Raw genomic sequence first — 15,427 nt, forward strand, 5'->3', positions numbered from 1 at the left:
TACAGAGATACTATAAAGCGGTTATATTAGCAAGGTTAGCTGAATGGGCAAATCCACATACTAAAAAATAAGTGGGTACAAATGGAAGACACACTAAGTTAGACACACTTATATAAAAAACATCTGGATACCCCCAAAATTAAAACACTAATACACAAACAAACATAATATAACTAAAAATGTATTTAAAGTATGGGATACAATTTATAGGCGTGAAAAAAGGAAATATAATTCCCCGTTAATCCCACTGGCGGGCACAAATTTTTTTATCCCGGGGAACAGGACACGGTTAGAAGAGCAACTAGGATCCACATCACTTAAGGATATAATTACAAAGGGCAAAATAAAGACAAGACAATAATTAAAAACGATGCACGGGATCAGCAGTTCAGGGAATATTTGCAGTTTTGACATTTAGTGAGCACTTTATCACAGCCAATTAGAGATGAAAAAGCACTAAACCAAATGGAAAAACTTTGCAGTATAGAAAAGCCTTTGAGACACGGTGTATCACAAACGTATGAAATATTAACAGACATAGAAACACAGGGAAAATTAGCATGTATAGAAAAATGGGCACATGATATGGGGAAAAAATTGGAGGAACCACAAATGATTAGAGCAGTATTTAATACCGTATCCGACATAATGACGATCGAAGCAAACTATAACTGTATGTTACATTGGTATTTAACCGCAGAGAGAATGAATAAACTTCACCCAAATACCTCCCTGTTGTGCTGGAGGAATTGTGGACAAAAGGGAAGACAATGCACATATGGTGGGAGTGCCCAAAAATAAAAGAATTTTGGGAGGAAGTTTTAGATTATATTAAAGAAATAACGGGTGAAAAGATCCTACAATACCCCTGGACATGTAACAAATAAAACAAAAAAAAAAACAAAATGAAAGAACTCTGGTCCCATGTCTGCTTAATGCAGCAAAGGGACTAATCCCGAAAAAATTGTTACATATTACAAAACCGACAATAAAAGAGTGGATACAGAGAGTAGACTATATAGCGGAAATGGAGTATCTCAGTTGTGGAGAGAAAGGAAGGGATGTAAGATATAGAACATGGGAGAAATGGAGAGCCTTTAAACAGTCAGATAAATCCGCACAGGGAATGACCGAAATGGACAGGTGATAAAGTAGAAAAAATAAGTCAGAATGACAGATCAGAGTAGGGGAAGGGAGGGATAGGGTAAGGGGAAAGGAGGAATATAGTGGGTTATAGAAAAATTGGGAAAGATGAATGTTTGTATGTACTCTTTGTTTTAAATTATTATACACTTATGTCACCAGGTTTTGTACGTGATAAAATTTTCTAATAAAGAATAAAAAAAGAGAGTGGTATGGACTCCAGAGAGAGAGAGATATCATTTTGACCCTGTGCAAATCATTATTAAGACCTCATTTGGAATATGCAGTTCAGTTTAAAAAAAAAAAAAGGATATCTGGGAACTAGAGAAAGTGCAGAGAAGGGCAACCAAACTGATAAGAGGCACAGAGGAGTTCAGCTATGAGGAAGGATGAGAGGAACTGAATTTATTCTCTCTTGAGAAGTGGAGATTAAGGGGAGATATGATAAAAATGTATAAATCCGTAAGTGGTCCGTATAGTGACCTTGCAGTTGATTTATTCACTTTAAAGTCATCACAGAGGACAAGTGGGCACTCTTTATGTATGGAGGAAAAGCGATTTAAACTCCAAATAGAGAAAGGTTTCTTCACAGTAAGAGCTGTGAAAATGTAGAATAGACTCCCCCAAGTGCTGGTTCTGTTTAGCTCAGTATATTGCTTTAAAAAAGGCCTGGATTCTTTCCAAAATGTACATAATATAACTGGATATTAACATTTATAGGTAAAGTTGATCTAGGGAAGATCCGATTGCCTCTTGGGGGATCAGGAAGGAATTTTCCCCCTGCTGGAATAAATTGGACCATGTTTTGCTGTTTTTTTTTTCCTTCCTCTGGAACTGTGGGTAAATGATTGTGTATATAAGATTGTATTTGTTTCCCTTTTATTGGTTGAACTAGATAGACTTATGTCTTTTTTTCAAAAGGCTCATGATGGGCAAACAGTTCGGGCCGAGCAAAAGTTCAGCCCGAACATCGCGGTTCGGGTGTGTTCGACAATTTTTTTGTTTGTTCGTGGAATTTTTGCCCACTGAGTGCACAATCAATATGTTGTTAGGAATAGGTCCGGGAAGCCAGCTGCCATGTCCTTAACAACAAATGAGTCATCAGCGGGCTTCCCTGCTGACAGCTGAAAGGAAAAAAAAGGCCAGCAATACAAAATAAACCCAAAACATTGCATGGGTCGGTGACATCACAAGGGGGTAAGTCCACCTACATAATAACTGAGAAATGGCAGAGCCTTCAGTAGGCGGTCAGCCTTCATTGACGGCGAGTGTTTATTGTTTTTTGGGGTCTGGTGGTGGCAGTGGGCATCAGATCTACATCGGAGGACATCGTTTTTTTTATTTTATTTTAAAAAAATTAATAAAGGATTGTCAAAAACCTGTCTGTTTTATTTATTTTTGACACTTTTTTGGTGCATGGGTAGGGGAACAATTTTGGCATGGGGTTCCCCTTAAACTCCATTCCAGACCCAAAGGGCCTGGTATGTACTGGGGCGACCCCACACCTTTTTTTTTAATGCCAGGTGCTAGCATTAGTTTGCAGCCGCATAGTAGATTTAAACGCATTTTCTTTCTTTAGAAATTTAATTTTTGCTGCAGCAGGTCCTATACACATGTACAGATGTGCTACTTTAAAGACAGACCCCCATGTACTATTTTTAAAGGAATTTTACATTTTTAAGGGTAAATATGTATTTATTGCTTTTCAACAGATTGATACAATACATATAACCATCAGATGTCTACAATACAGGAATGCACATACAGTAGGTGTTTGTGATATTGTGCTTTTAGCAGGACAGCGTCGCGCTGATACTCGGCGACAGGGTGCCGAGATCTCGCCGACATCTCACACTCACTGGAATAGTGACAGCACATCCCAGCAAGCGCGTCATAGAAGCGACGGGAGATACGACTTGGATTCCCGCCAATTCTACACGTGTGCGGCGTTTGTTATGAATCCTGAGGGGGAAGTCCCCGCCGGATTTTAAATAAAAATCCGGCATGGGTCCCCCCCTCAGGAGCATACCGGGCCCTTAGGTCTGTTATGGGTTGTAAGGAGAGCCCCCCTACGCCGAAAAAAACGGCGTAGGGGGTCCCCCTACAATCCATACCAGACCCGTATCCAAAGCACGCTACCCCGGCCAGCCAGGAAGGGAGTGGGGACGAGCGAGCGCCCCCCCCCCCTCCTGAGCCGTACCAGGCTGCATGCCCTCAACATGGGGGGGTTGGGTGCTCTGGGGCAGGGGGGCGCACTGCGGCCCCCCACCTCAGAGCACCCTGTCCCCATGTTGATGAGGACAGGGCCCCTTCCCGACAACCCTGGCCGTTGGTTGTCGGGGTATGCGGGCGGGAGGCTTATCGGAATCTGGGAGCCCCCTTTAATAAGGGGGCCCCCAGATACCGGCCCCCCCACCCTAAGTGAATGAGTATGGGGTACATCGTACCCCTACCCATTCACCTGCAAGAAAAGTGGTAAAAACACAAATAAACCACACAGTGTATTAAAATATTTTATTTTTCTGCTCCGGAGGCCGCCCCCTGTCTTCTTTATTAGCTCTTTTACCAGGGGGGGCTTCTTCTTTGACGTCTTCGGGTGGGTGGGGGCCGCCGTCTGGTTCTCTTCCACCGCCGGGGGGGGGTGGCTTTTAAAAAAGCCCCCACCCCCCCGGCGGGTTTCCTCCGGCGTCTTTGGCGGGGCTCTTCTTCTTCCGCTATCCCGACGGGTCTTCTCCGCTATCCGGGGGGTCTCGCCGCTCTCCGCTGTTGACTCGTCGCACCCCGGTTCTTCGTCTCGCAGTCCGGTCCCTTCTTCCGTGCTGTACGTCTTCTTCCGCGCTGTGACGTCATGTTCTTCACTTCTCTTCTTCTCCCGATGTTGACTCGCCGGTCCTCCTCGCTGAAATGACGGATGCGCGCCTTGCATCGGACCTATATAGGCCTCACAGTCCCATCATGCTCTGTACCTACCCATGTGATACCTACCACGTGGGTAGGTATCACATGGGTAGGTACAGAGTATGATGGGACTGTGAGGCCTATATAGGTCCGATGCAAGGCGCGCATCCGTCATTTCAGCGAGGAGGACCGGCGAGTCAACATCGGGAGAAGAAGAGAAGTGAAGAACATGACGTCACAGCGCGGAAGAAGACGTACAGCACGGAAGAAGGGACCGGACTGCGAGACGAAGAACCGGGGTGCGACGAGTCAACAGCGGAGAGCGGCGAGACCCCCCGGATAGCGGAGAAGACCCGTCGGGATAGCGGAAGAAGAAGAGCCCCGCCGAAGACGCCGGAGGAAACCCGCCGGGGGGGTGGGGGCTTTTTTAAAAGCCACCCCCCCGGCGGTGGAAGAGAACCAGACGGCGGCCCCCACCCACCCGAAGACGTCAAAGAAGAAGCCCCCCCTGGTAAAAGAGCTAATAAAGAAGACAGGGGGCGGCCTCCGGAGCAGAAAAATAAAATATTTTAATACACTGTGTGGTTTATTTGTGTTTTTACCACTTTTCTTGCAGGTGAATGGGTAGGGGTACGATGTACCCCATACTCATTCACTTAGGGTGGGGGGGGCCGGTATCTGGGGGCCCCCTTATTAAAGGGGGCTCCCAGATTCCGATAAGCCTCCCGCCCGCATACCCCGACAACCAACGGCCAGGGTTGTCGGGAAGGGGCCCTGTCCTCATCAACATGGGGACAGGGTGCTCTGAGGTGGGGGGCCGCAGTGCGCCCCCCTGCCCCAGAGCACCCAACCCCCCCATGTTGAGGGCATGCAGCCTGGTACGGCTCAGGAGGGGGGGGGGGGCGCTCGCTCGTCCCCACTCCCTTCCTGGCTGGCCGGGTAGCGTGCTTTGGATACGGGTCTGGTATGGATTGTAGGGGGACCCCCTACGCCGTTTTTTTCGGCGTAGGGGGGCTCTCCTTACAACCCATAACAGACCTAAGGGCCCGGTATGCTCCTGAGGGGGGGACCCATGCCGGATTTTTATTTAAAATCCGGCGGGGACTTCCCCCTCAGGATTCATAACAAACGCCGCACGCGTGTAGAATTGGCGGGAATCCAAGTCGGATCTCCCGTCGCTTCTATGACGGCTCTGTCTCCATCGCGGCAAGCCAGCTCGGCGCTGGCTCCCGCGATGGGGCTCGTAGGTGCTCAATCTCGCCGAGAAAGAGAGCGAGATTGACACAAAATCGGGTTCACCTACTGTAGCAGTATATATTGTCTGAGACACTGTACAGCATAAGCCCAACACGAGTCCAACAGATTCACCTCCCATGTTGGGTGGCTAACAATGTGTGATATGGAAAAACAAGAAGGGCTGATGAAGTATAAATCAGTAGAACAATATGTGATCATTAGGAAAGAGAAGAGGAGAAAAAGTAAGGAAGGAGAAAGAGAAGGAAGAAAAAAGAAAAAAGAAGGAGAGAGGAAAGGAGAGAAGAGGGAGGAAAAGACGGGTGGGGGGGAGAGAAGGAAGAACCGAGCGGGTCACGACACGTCATCTGAGTAAAGTATACGCGGACTGAGTATCAGGGCTAATCTCAAGGTGTCAGTAACGCCTTTAAGGAGTCAGAGGTAGAATAATCAATCCACAAGAGCCACAAGGTCTTAAATTTATCATAAGTGTCAGTATCTAGGGCCAACATCTCCTCCATGTGCATGATGTCATTGACTACAGAAACCCACATGGACAAGGGAGAGGTGGTAGTAGATTTCCAAAATTGGGGGATGAGCTGCCTTGCTGCCGACAGAAGGAAGTGCAGCAAAGTACACTTCTGGGAAGCTATAGAGCCATGTAACATGGACAGTAAAGCTATTTCTGGTGAAGGTGTCAAGGGTTGATCATAGAGCTTGCTGTATACAGCAAAAACCTGAGACCAAAGGGGCTGAACGGCCGGACACTTCCACCAAATATCGAGGTAGCTACCATCCACTGAGCCGCATCTCCAACACACAGGGGGCACAGGTGGGAAAATTTTATGTAAAGATTGAGGATCCCTGTACCATTGAGAGAGGAGCTTAAAGTTTTTCTCCTGGGAGTAGCAGGAGACAGAGGACTTGTGAGTGAAGTAGTACAATTTCTGGCAATCCGCTATATTGAGTTCCCTTCCCAGATCCGTGGACCACCTCCTTGTGTAAGAGGGGGGTTGATCATGTGTCAATGTGTGCTGCAGTGTGTACATAGAGGAGCGCAAATGTCTTGGTGTTTCTGAGAGAGAGCACAGCTGTTCAAAACCTGTTAGGGGTCTGTGAATCTGGGACGAGGAAAAAAGGTCAGAGTAGAAGGAGGATATGCGCAGGGCCGTGAGCCAATTACCATGGTCCCTAGGCAGTACAGGGGAGCCGGAAGCGGGGTTTACAAATGAGCTTGCTATGGGCCAGGCGTGACGGGAGTATGGTTCCACCGTGTGAGACCAGTCCCTGAGGTAACGCAGGGTGGTCGAAAGGGATGTGACTGGTGATGGGTCAGTGGACAATAAGGGAAGCAATCCCTTCTTGTACCACAACTGTAGGGCGGCTGTTGTCAGCGGAGAAGCATCAGAAAGTAACTGTAGGTGATGTCCATAACCCCAAAGTACGGTCTGGAGATCATAAATGGATAAATCCTGTTCTACCATGGTGGAAGCTTTAGGGAAGGGGCAAGGGTACCATTCTAACACCCTGGATAATACTGCGGCCCTATGATATATGAATTTTACATTTTTATAGTTTCACTTTAAGCATCATTAAAATCCCTGCTCCTTTAAAAACAATAATTGAAAATAAAAATGCATTGATACATGTCCCCCTGGCAGTACCTGGGCCCCCATACCATTTTTATGGCCAATAACTTGCATACAAGCCTTCAAAATGGAGACTTTGGATGCCAACGACTTTAATGGGGTTCAGTGTTTGGGTCCAAATTTTTTACGATGTTCGGCTGTTTTGGTGCAAACCCATCTCTACTAACTATGTAACTATTTGTTTAAACATTTGCTCAATTATACTTTCTTTTGTTTTTGCAGTTGCATTTTATTTAGGTGGTATTTGGAGCTTTTATTATAAAATCTAAACATGAACTCTTTAAAAACAATATAACAGTTATTATGACTGCATATGGTAATTAAATCTGCACAACTTTTTTTGTAGACCTAGATTTTATGCAGCATCTCATTAAATACACATTCTGTAAAATCCTTAAATCGTTAAGATACCACTGTCTTCAGCTAATTTGGGCTATAGATGGTCATTACTGGCTCACACTTTGTTTTCTGTGAGTGCTGCTCAAAGTTCCTTTTCTCTTCTAAAGGTAAAGAAAATGGAGCTGACCTTTCACCCTGATATGAATAATACACTTTGTATGAATTTGGTTGATTACGTTTAATACTGTCTATCTCTTGCAAAAAGCAGACACTCTGCAAAAAAATTTTTGGTTTTTATCATATAACTTTTCATTAACAGTCTCAGGTCAAAACGAGAAACTGTTCCAGTTATAAAATGCCAATTTATTTTAAATGGTTTTAAAGGAGAATACTATTTGTGTAAGAATGAGTTCTGGTCCAGAGTGGGTCTTTTAGGGCAACAATTCTGCAGGTTTGATGTTTGAAAAGGGGTTGAGATCCTTCACACAATAACTTGTGTGAATATTTTTTTCACTTATCCAATTATCATCTCATGTAAAAAGAAAATGTACTCTTTTCATCTGAACATGATTGGATATCAGAATTTAATGCTCACACGAGTTATTGTGTGAAGACTTTCAGCATCTTTAGTAAATCAGCCCATAAACGTCTGCATCGGGCACACATTTGTATCTTCTCTGACCATTAGTATCCAGTTAGTACAAGTTGTGATCTATAAAACACAAATAATGGTATGAGACACATCATCTATCTTTAATTAATCCTTACAAAATAATCCAAATCTATCAAAAATCATCCTTTTGACGATGAGCCGCCGTCATTATACAGCGGCAGGTCAGTTCTCCTACGCAAACCGCCGTAGGTGTACATCGGTCTTTGCATAGGAGATGTACTTGATGTTCGCCGGCGACCCGGTATCGCGGTGCATAGAGGCAGAATGTAAACAAGGCGATTTCTCGTTCTGCCAGACGACATGTCAGAGATCTTCTGTTCCCAGTGTTTGGGAACAGCTATCTCTGTCATATCCCTGGTAGCCCATTTAAAATAAGGTCTTGTTACACATAGTAGGGACCCTGCGTGTGGTTACTATGTAATTGCAGAATAATAAGGTTACTTCAATAGTACAAGTTACTATTTTATTTTGTCCTTTTAAAACCTATACCTGTAATATGTAATATGTTATTACTATATAACAATTTAACAAGAGCTCACACAGGTACAGAAGAAAATTCAAAAGTAAATTATATACAAAGAATGCACATAATTATATGGAATCAGATGAGAAAAACTAGCATATTACTTATACAAACTAATCATTAGTACTGTATATCCAGCGGCTATAAAATGAGCATTAGAATCTGTTTTGTTTGAAGTATCAAGCAAGGCTAAATATCATTAGAGATAACTTTTTTTTATGCAACAATTCACAAAAACTTCTTGGCCAGAAGCTTTGATTTAAAGAGATACAGCTGCGTCTGAAAGGGAGAAACCTGCGCTAACTTTAGATATAGTACACTGCTTTTGGAGCCCATTTTCAGAATAAAAGCTAAAACTAAACACTGGTTAAAAATCATACAGCTTAAAAAAACATAGGTAAATTGACCCAAACCTAGTTTCACTTCAATAAAGGCGTTTAAATAATCCCAAACATAGGCAGATATGGCCACATAATGACATACTAAATTCTTGTTTAGTTTAGCTCCACAGAAATCACATTTAGAAATCCTAACAATATTTTAGCTTGTCAAGAAACGTAACAGTGCTCTAATTGCTGAGTGCTTTTTATCCCTATAAATGAGCATGTGTACACTGTTACTGGTGGATTTGCCAAAACCATTTTGTTATTGCCTTTAATGTTGCATTTGAATAATGCTACAAGGTTGGCGGATGCCATGAGCAAACAGACATAATCTGGAAGTCTTTTATTGTCGGACCATCTCCAAACATTAATACTGAAATTATCTTTGTTGCTTAGTCATTTTTGCCCAACTGCCAAATTGCAAATGTTCTCCAAATGAAAAACAAAACATTTCAATTATGTTTGACATCACTCAGTGATTTAACACAAGAAGTGCCTTAAATTTGTTTTCTTATTATTTGGAAGTAAATATGGTAAATTGCAAATATTTTTGAATCATAACATTTGACTGTAACACAAATAGTTTAGCTTGAATTGCATATTTATTTTGTACAGCTTTTCCATTTTTGATGCACAGAAATAAAGCGTGATGAACCAACTAAAATGAATGGGTATTCAAATATGTACTGTGTGTTTTCCAATAATGTGTGATTTATTTTTTATTTTTTGCAGACTTTTATTTTACTGCTAATACTATTCCTACAGTAAGGGCCAGTTCACACCACAAATCCGTTCCAGATGCGTTTTTAGCACTTTTTTATGCATTCTGGTGTGGTTTTGGTGCATTTTTGATGTGTTTCCGGACAAATTCCAGTCGCTTGTTTTCTTTTTTTCTTTTTTTCACTATACTAGGGTCCAGTGCATTTTTGATGCATTCCAGTGTGTTTCAGTGTGTTTTTGATGCATTTTACTGCGTTCCAGTACAATCCAGTGATGTGAAAATGCAGCATGATCTACTTTTTCTTCTGGAACTGGAAAGCCCTTGAACTAACTGCACTGGTATGCACTATACCATTGGAAATTTACATTTACACCAAAATGGGTATTAGCATTGGATGGTTTCTATTCACCCCTAGTTCCAGTAACAAACATAACATATTGAATTTCACGTTCTACCTCTTCTTTTTTTTGTTTTTTATGGCTGTACATATGTACCTAGGTGGATTCAGCATCAGACGGATGCAGCATCAGACGGTCTCAGTGTCTAAGCAGCTCGCTGAGACTGCCATCATTCAGGGCAGCTGGTAGATCCTGACTTGTAACTCATGATGACGCGTGGCCCCGACTGATGGCAGTGACATCAGCGAAAAGCAGACTTCAGACCGCTCTCAGCTGAAAACAGGTCACAGGAGTGCAAAATGATTTGTACTCCTGTGACCCATAGGAGAAGCCCAGCCTGAAAAGCTCACACTGGATTTCTCCTTTAATGACAATGGTAACCACAGACAGACAGGTGCCCTAACCTTAAACCAACAAAAACATAACATATAACTTAAACACATATTATGGGGTCAATTTACAAAGATTACCATAAATGCAAGGATACATATATTTATTTTATCCATGTAACAATATTTTTAAAATATCTAGGGCTGTGCTGAAAATGTATGTATTTAAAAATAAGTAAGTGGTTTATGATTTTCGGATGAATCCAATGAAGTTTGAAAATTCTTGCCCAAATGTAGCATTGGATCATTGTATGAGAGGTAGGATCTGACTATTTTAAGGCCACTGAATGATAAATCCTAAAAGTTAGTGGACATTAAGGATATGTCTATACAAAAACACAGAACCAATTAAGGCAACTCCACCATTAAAAATACTCGCCCAGACCGACATAATAAATAGCAAAGTATTCTTTTACATTTCTCATACTCCTTTAGTCCCACACAATTGCAAGATGTCAGTACCTTTAACTATATACAATATATTCTCTTTCTGTCTTCTGAACTCTGATACATTCCAGAGGAATAGTACGTTTAGTCTACCTTCTGCATTCACATAAATAGGGAAGGGTAGATCCTGCTGCTAATGAAAAGATAGGCTTTACAACCAACCATCTCATTATTTCTCAATGTAAACCGTTTGTTCTTGCTTTTTTTATTCCAAGAAAACTGATCCTGGTTTTTAAATCTTTAATGTTTGTTTGAATGTATTCAATTTAGCCTCTCAGGTTTCATTGTTGTTTGATTCTCCTACATTTTTTTTTTACTTAAATACAGAATATCCACTGTAGTACATGCTATTTCCTGGAAGCCTACATTTGTGTATAATGAATGCCGTATCACAGTCTTTTTTTTATGCCGCGTACACACAATTTCGGACAATAAAACCGTGGATTTTTTTCAGACTTTTTTAGAATTTTGGCTCAAATTTGTAGTGCATACAAACGGTCACACAAAATTTCGACTGCCAAGAACGTGTTAATGTACAACACTACAACAAGCCAAGAAAAATGAAGTTTAATGTTTCCGAGCATGCGTCAAATTGATTCCGAGCAACTTTTCCCGTTGGAAAATTTGAGAACCAGCTCTCAAATTTTTGCTGTCAGAAATTCCTGTAGAAAAAGTCTGATGGGGCCTACACACAGTCGGAATTTCTGACCAAAAGCTCACAGCAAACTTTTCTTGTTGGAAATTCCGACCGTGTTTACGTGGCATTAGAGTTATTTCAACAAGTCATCACTTTTAATTGCCTCATTCACCTAGGACGGCAAAACTGAACTCCAGGCAAATGGCTAAATATCTAGATAAAATACATATATATTATTAAGTTAGGAGGTCAATGCATTTCACATCTGTGTTTCATCAGGACCTCAATTCCTTTGACTGTAAATAGAGATCCTATTCAAAGAAGAACAACTATTAATCATATTTATATCTTATTTTTTTCAAGAACCTTCTGAAAGGTGGTGTGCCAGGTGTCATCAAGGAGCAAGCCACTAATTGATGTCATATAATCAGAAAAAAATATATATAAATATTAGGGTTGCCCCGATACCGATACTAGTCCGACGGGTGACCTGTCTATCAAAGTGCCTGGGCAAGGGGGAGGGGCTATAAATGACGGCGCGGCGGGGGAACACACAGCTATTCAAATGCAAATGACAGCTGTTGTGTTCCCCCAGCGCATAGTAACTAGATGTCGGCAGCGGCGGGGGGAGGGGGGGGGTTGACTTGGCTTTGTCTTAGGGGACACAAGGCTGCATTAGGGACATTTCTGAATTTAGAAACATGGCTGAATTTAGGGACATGGCTGAATTTAGGGACATGGCTGAATTAAGGGACATGGCTGAATTTAGGGACATGGCTGAATTAAGGGACATGGCTGAATTTAGGGACATGGCTGAATTTAGGGACAAGGCTGCATTTGGGGACACAAGGCTGCATTTGGGGACACGTGGCTGCATTTAAAAAAAAGTATCTGTATTTGGTATCGGCGAGTACATGAAAAAAAGTATCGGTACTTGTACTCGGTCCTAAAAAAGTGGTATCGGGACAACTCTAATAAATAAATATATATATATATATATATATATATATATATATATATATATATATATATATATATATATATACATATATATATATACACAATGGCCATATAATCCTATGCAGAGAAAAAATTAGCAAGAAGTTGGTTAACTATGGAGGCGGACTATACCTGGGCTCAAACAATGCCTCATCAAAGGACAATATGTACTTACTAAGATTATAATCCCAAAAGTGGAAAAAAGGAAACAGTCACCCTTAACGCAAAGTAGGGAATGCGTCCCACAACCTACTACCACCTATGGTGTCATAAAAAAGGAAAAACAATCAGACTACAATATACTAAATCAATGCCATTGATTATGTATTATGATTATGATTTAAAAAGACTAAACACAGTTGATTGAAGAAAAATGGCTTCAGCCAAACACTAACCATGAGTAACCGTGACCCGGGTCCCCAAACACTTTTTATGACAATACCATGCATATAAGCCTTTAAAATTAGCACTTTAGCACATTAGACTTTAACGGTGTTTGTGTGTTCAAATTTTTCCTTGCCTGTTCGGCAAGTCCTGGTGCGAACTGAACTGGTGGCTGTTCGGCCCATCCCTACTAGTAAGGGAATGTGTGTTTTTTTTTTTCTTTTTGTTACAGAGAGCAGCGCAACACCATAAATTTTTGTTGGCCAGATATGGGAACACGTTTGGGTGGTTGCAGCAGCTCAGGTGTTTTTTGGTTTTGTATTTGTTTATATAATACATTTTACATTTTATCCTGAGTTTGGTGAAGGGATTAGTGTGAGAGCAGGAGTTTTTGTAACCTGTGACATCCTTTATGCACAAATGTCCAAAACTGTACTAAGCCAAATTACTCAATACAGGCGAGCAATTAAAAAAAAAAGAAACTTTACTACATGCATTAAGAACAAATGGTGCTTATAATGTTTTTGTGTAGTTTTAGTAGTCATTACTTAAGTGGCTCCACTGAGCATATACCTATTTAGAAAAATAATGGCATAGAAGCTATTGCTGAAAATGTAAATCATGGGCATTAGGAGCTCAATGTGCCCCAGCCCTTGATATGCAAACATCTTTCATGGCTAGAAAAAGCATTGAAATCAGATATGACCATTCTTTATTGTTCTAAATTATATTCAGAATTGTATGAATTAATTGGTGTACAAATATGTTTCCTTTGCTTTTGCTAACCATAGGAAGCATTTTATGCTTTTGTACATATCTTAAACCTGCTGATTGAGCAATGTCTGACAAACTGCCAGTGTTTTGGAAGCTGTGCTGTTTCATGAAGAAAGGACTTGTTGTACTATGTGCTTTCTAAATCATACACCATAGTTTAAAGAAAGTTATTTTATAGGCAAACAAAAAAAAAAGGTATTTTTTTTTCTTAAAAATACATATCATATATATTTTTTTCTATTTACATACATTTATGTAATTTTAGATATTATTTGTGCAATAAAAAAATGAGTTTTAAAGTTTATGTAAACTTAATTTTGAAGGTTGCCTAAATGGCTTCCTTTTTTTATTTTATTTAGGATGATGATACTACCCCACTGGCTCCCAATGCTACTAGAGTGTTGTCACCCTTCTGTGTGAACTACAGCAAGCAGCATACCTTTACATGGTACCCATCACCTTGGATCGGCTGGATACAGTGTCTCTGTGTACCTACAGTAGCTGTCTAATGACATCTCTTTACACAGCAATCACCAGGTGGATTGGCTGGCCAATATCCATTTATCCAGTGCCGTTCATAAATGGCACTGTGTAAATAAAGAGCATTAATCCATCAATGAAAAATGTACCTCAGTAGAAAATGGTAAACGCATTATTAAATAGTTAAATATTTTTGTTTAAGAATCCCTTGCTTATTACCTTACAACATGTCTATTACTTTTTTACTTTCAATAAATTTGTATGATTGTCAACAATCAAATACAAAGTATATGATTATAGCAGAAAACAATACTCCAGGGGAAAGGCCCCGGAGTAACAAAGAGTAACACAATTAATGAGAGTATGCGAAATAAAACTTTTACAACAGGAATAGAGTATGGGCCATCTGAATGTCCCGCTGAAGCGTGGTGTCATAGCAACAATCTAATGGCCAGGCCTCTGGAGCAGCGCGGTTCCCTCTACCTCTGGCACCCCTGTAGAGATCATGCTGTGCCAGAGGCGTAGTCCCCCCGCCGCCCCCAGAACCCTGCCCGGGTGAATCAAGCCAGCTGGAATGGAAGGAGATGTCATTCGGGGGAAAACCCATCGTGGGGATGACAGTCCAATCACATCTATAAACTTAATAGTATCACAATACAAACATTTTGGAACAAAGAAGACAAAGAAAGAAAAAGTAGAAAGAAAAGGGGAGGGTGAAAGGGTGGGGGAGGGGGTGGGGAGGATGTGGGGAGGATGAGTGCCTATAGTAGAGCTTGGGAATGGTGTGCAACTGTGTGGGTGTCGGGAATACGGGAGATTCCCACATATTTGGCCCAAGGTTCCCATATCTGGAATTTTGTGGAGGTATCTGTCAAGATGCTGGATAGCTTTTCTTGTGTCATAATCCACAATATTTTCCTGGAAGCTTGGATGGACAGTTTTGGCTTTTTCCAGGCTTTGACAATCTAAATTTTTGTTCCAAGTATAATAAAGTGAATTAGTGATTGTGTAGCCTTAGGAAGTTGTGGGATATGTGCATTGAGTATGGCAACCTCAGGAGATCTGGGGACCTGGCAGCCTGGTCACCTTGTAGATCATGTTGAAAATCAAAATGGTTGAATTTAGGGGCATTCCCACCAGATGTGAGCAATGGAGCCTCATAGCTGGCAGCCTATAAAGCATAGAGGGTCAGATGATGGGTAAGTATAGCTGCCAGCCTGGTAGGCGTAATATACCATCTGGTTAAAATTTTTATGCTAGCCTTCATTAGGGAGACATTTTGGATCCCACTTGAAGGATTTGGTGAATGCCATTTGCCAGGTCTCCAGCCCCCAGCAGTATCTGAAGTCTGCCTCCC

Source organism: Rana temporaria, chromosome 9, assembly GCF_905171775.1.
Source record: "Rana temporaria chromosome 9, aRanTem1.1, whole genome shotgun sequence".
NCBI lineage: Eukaryota > Metazoa > Chordata > Amphibia > Anura > Ranidae > Rana > Rana temporaria.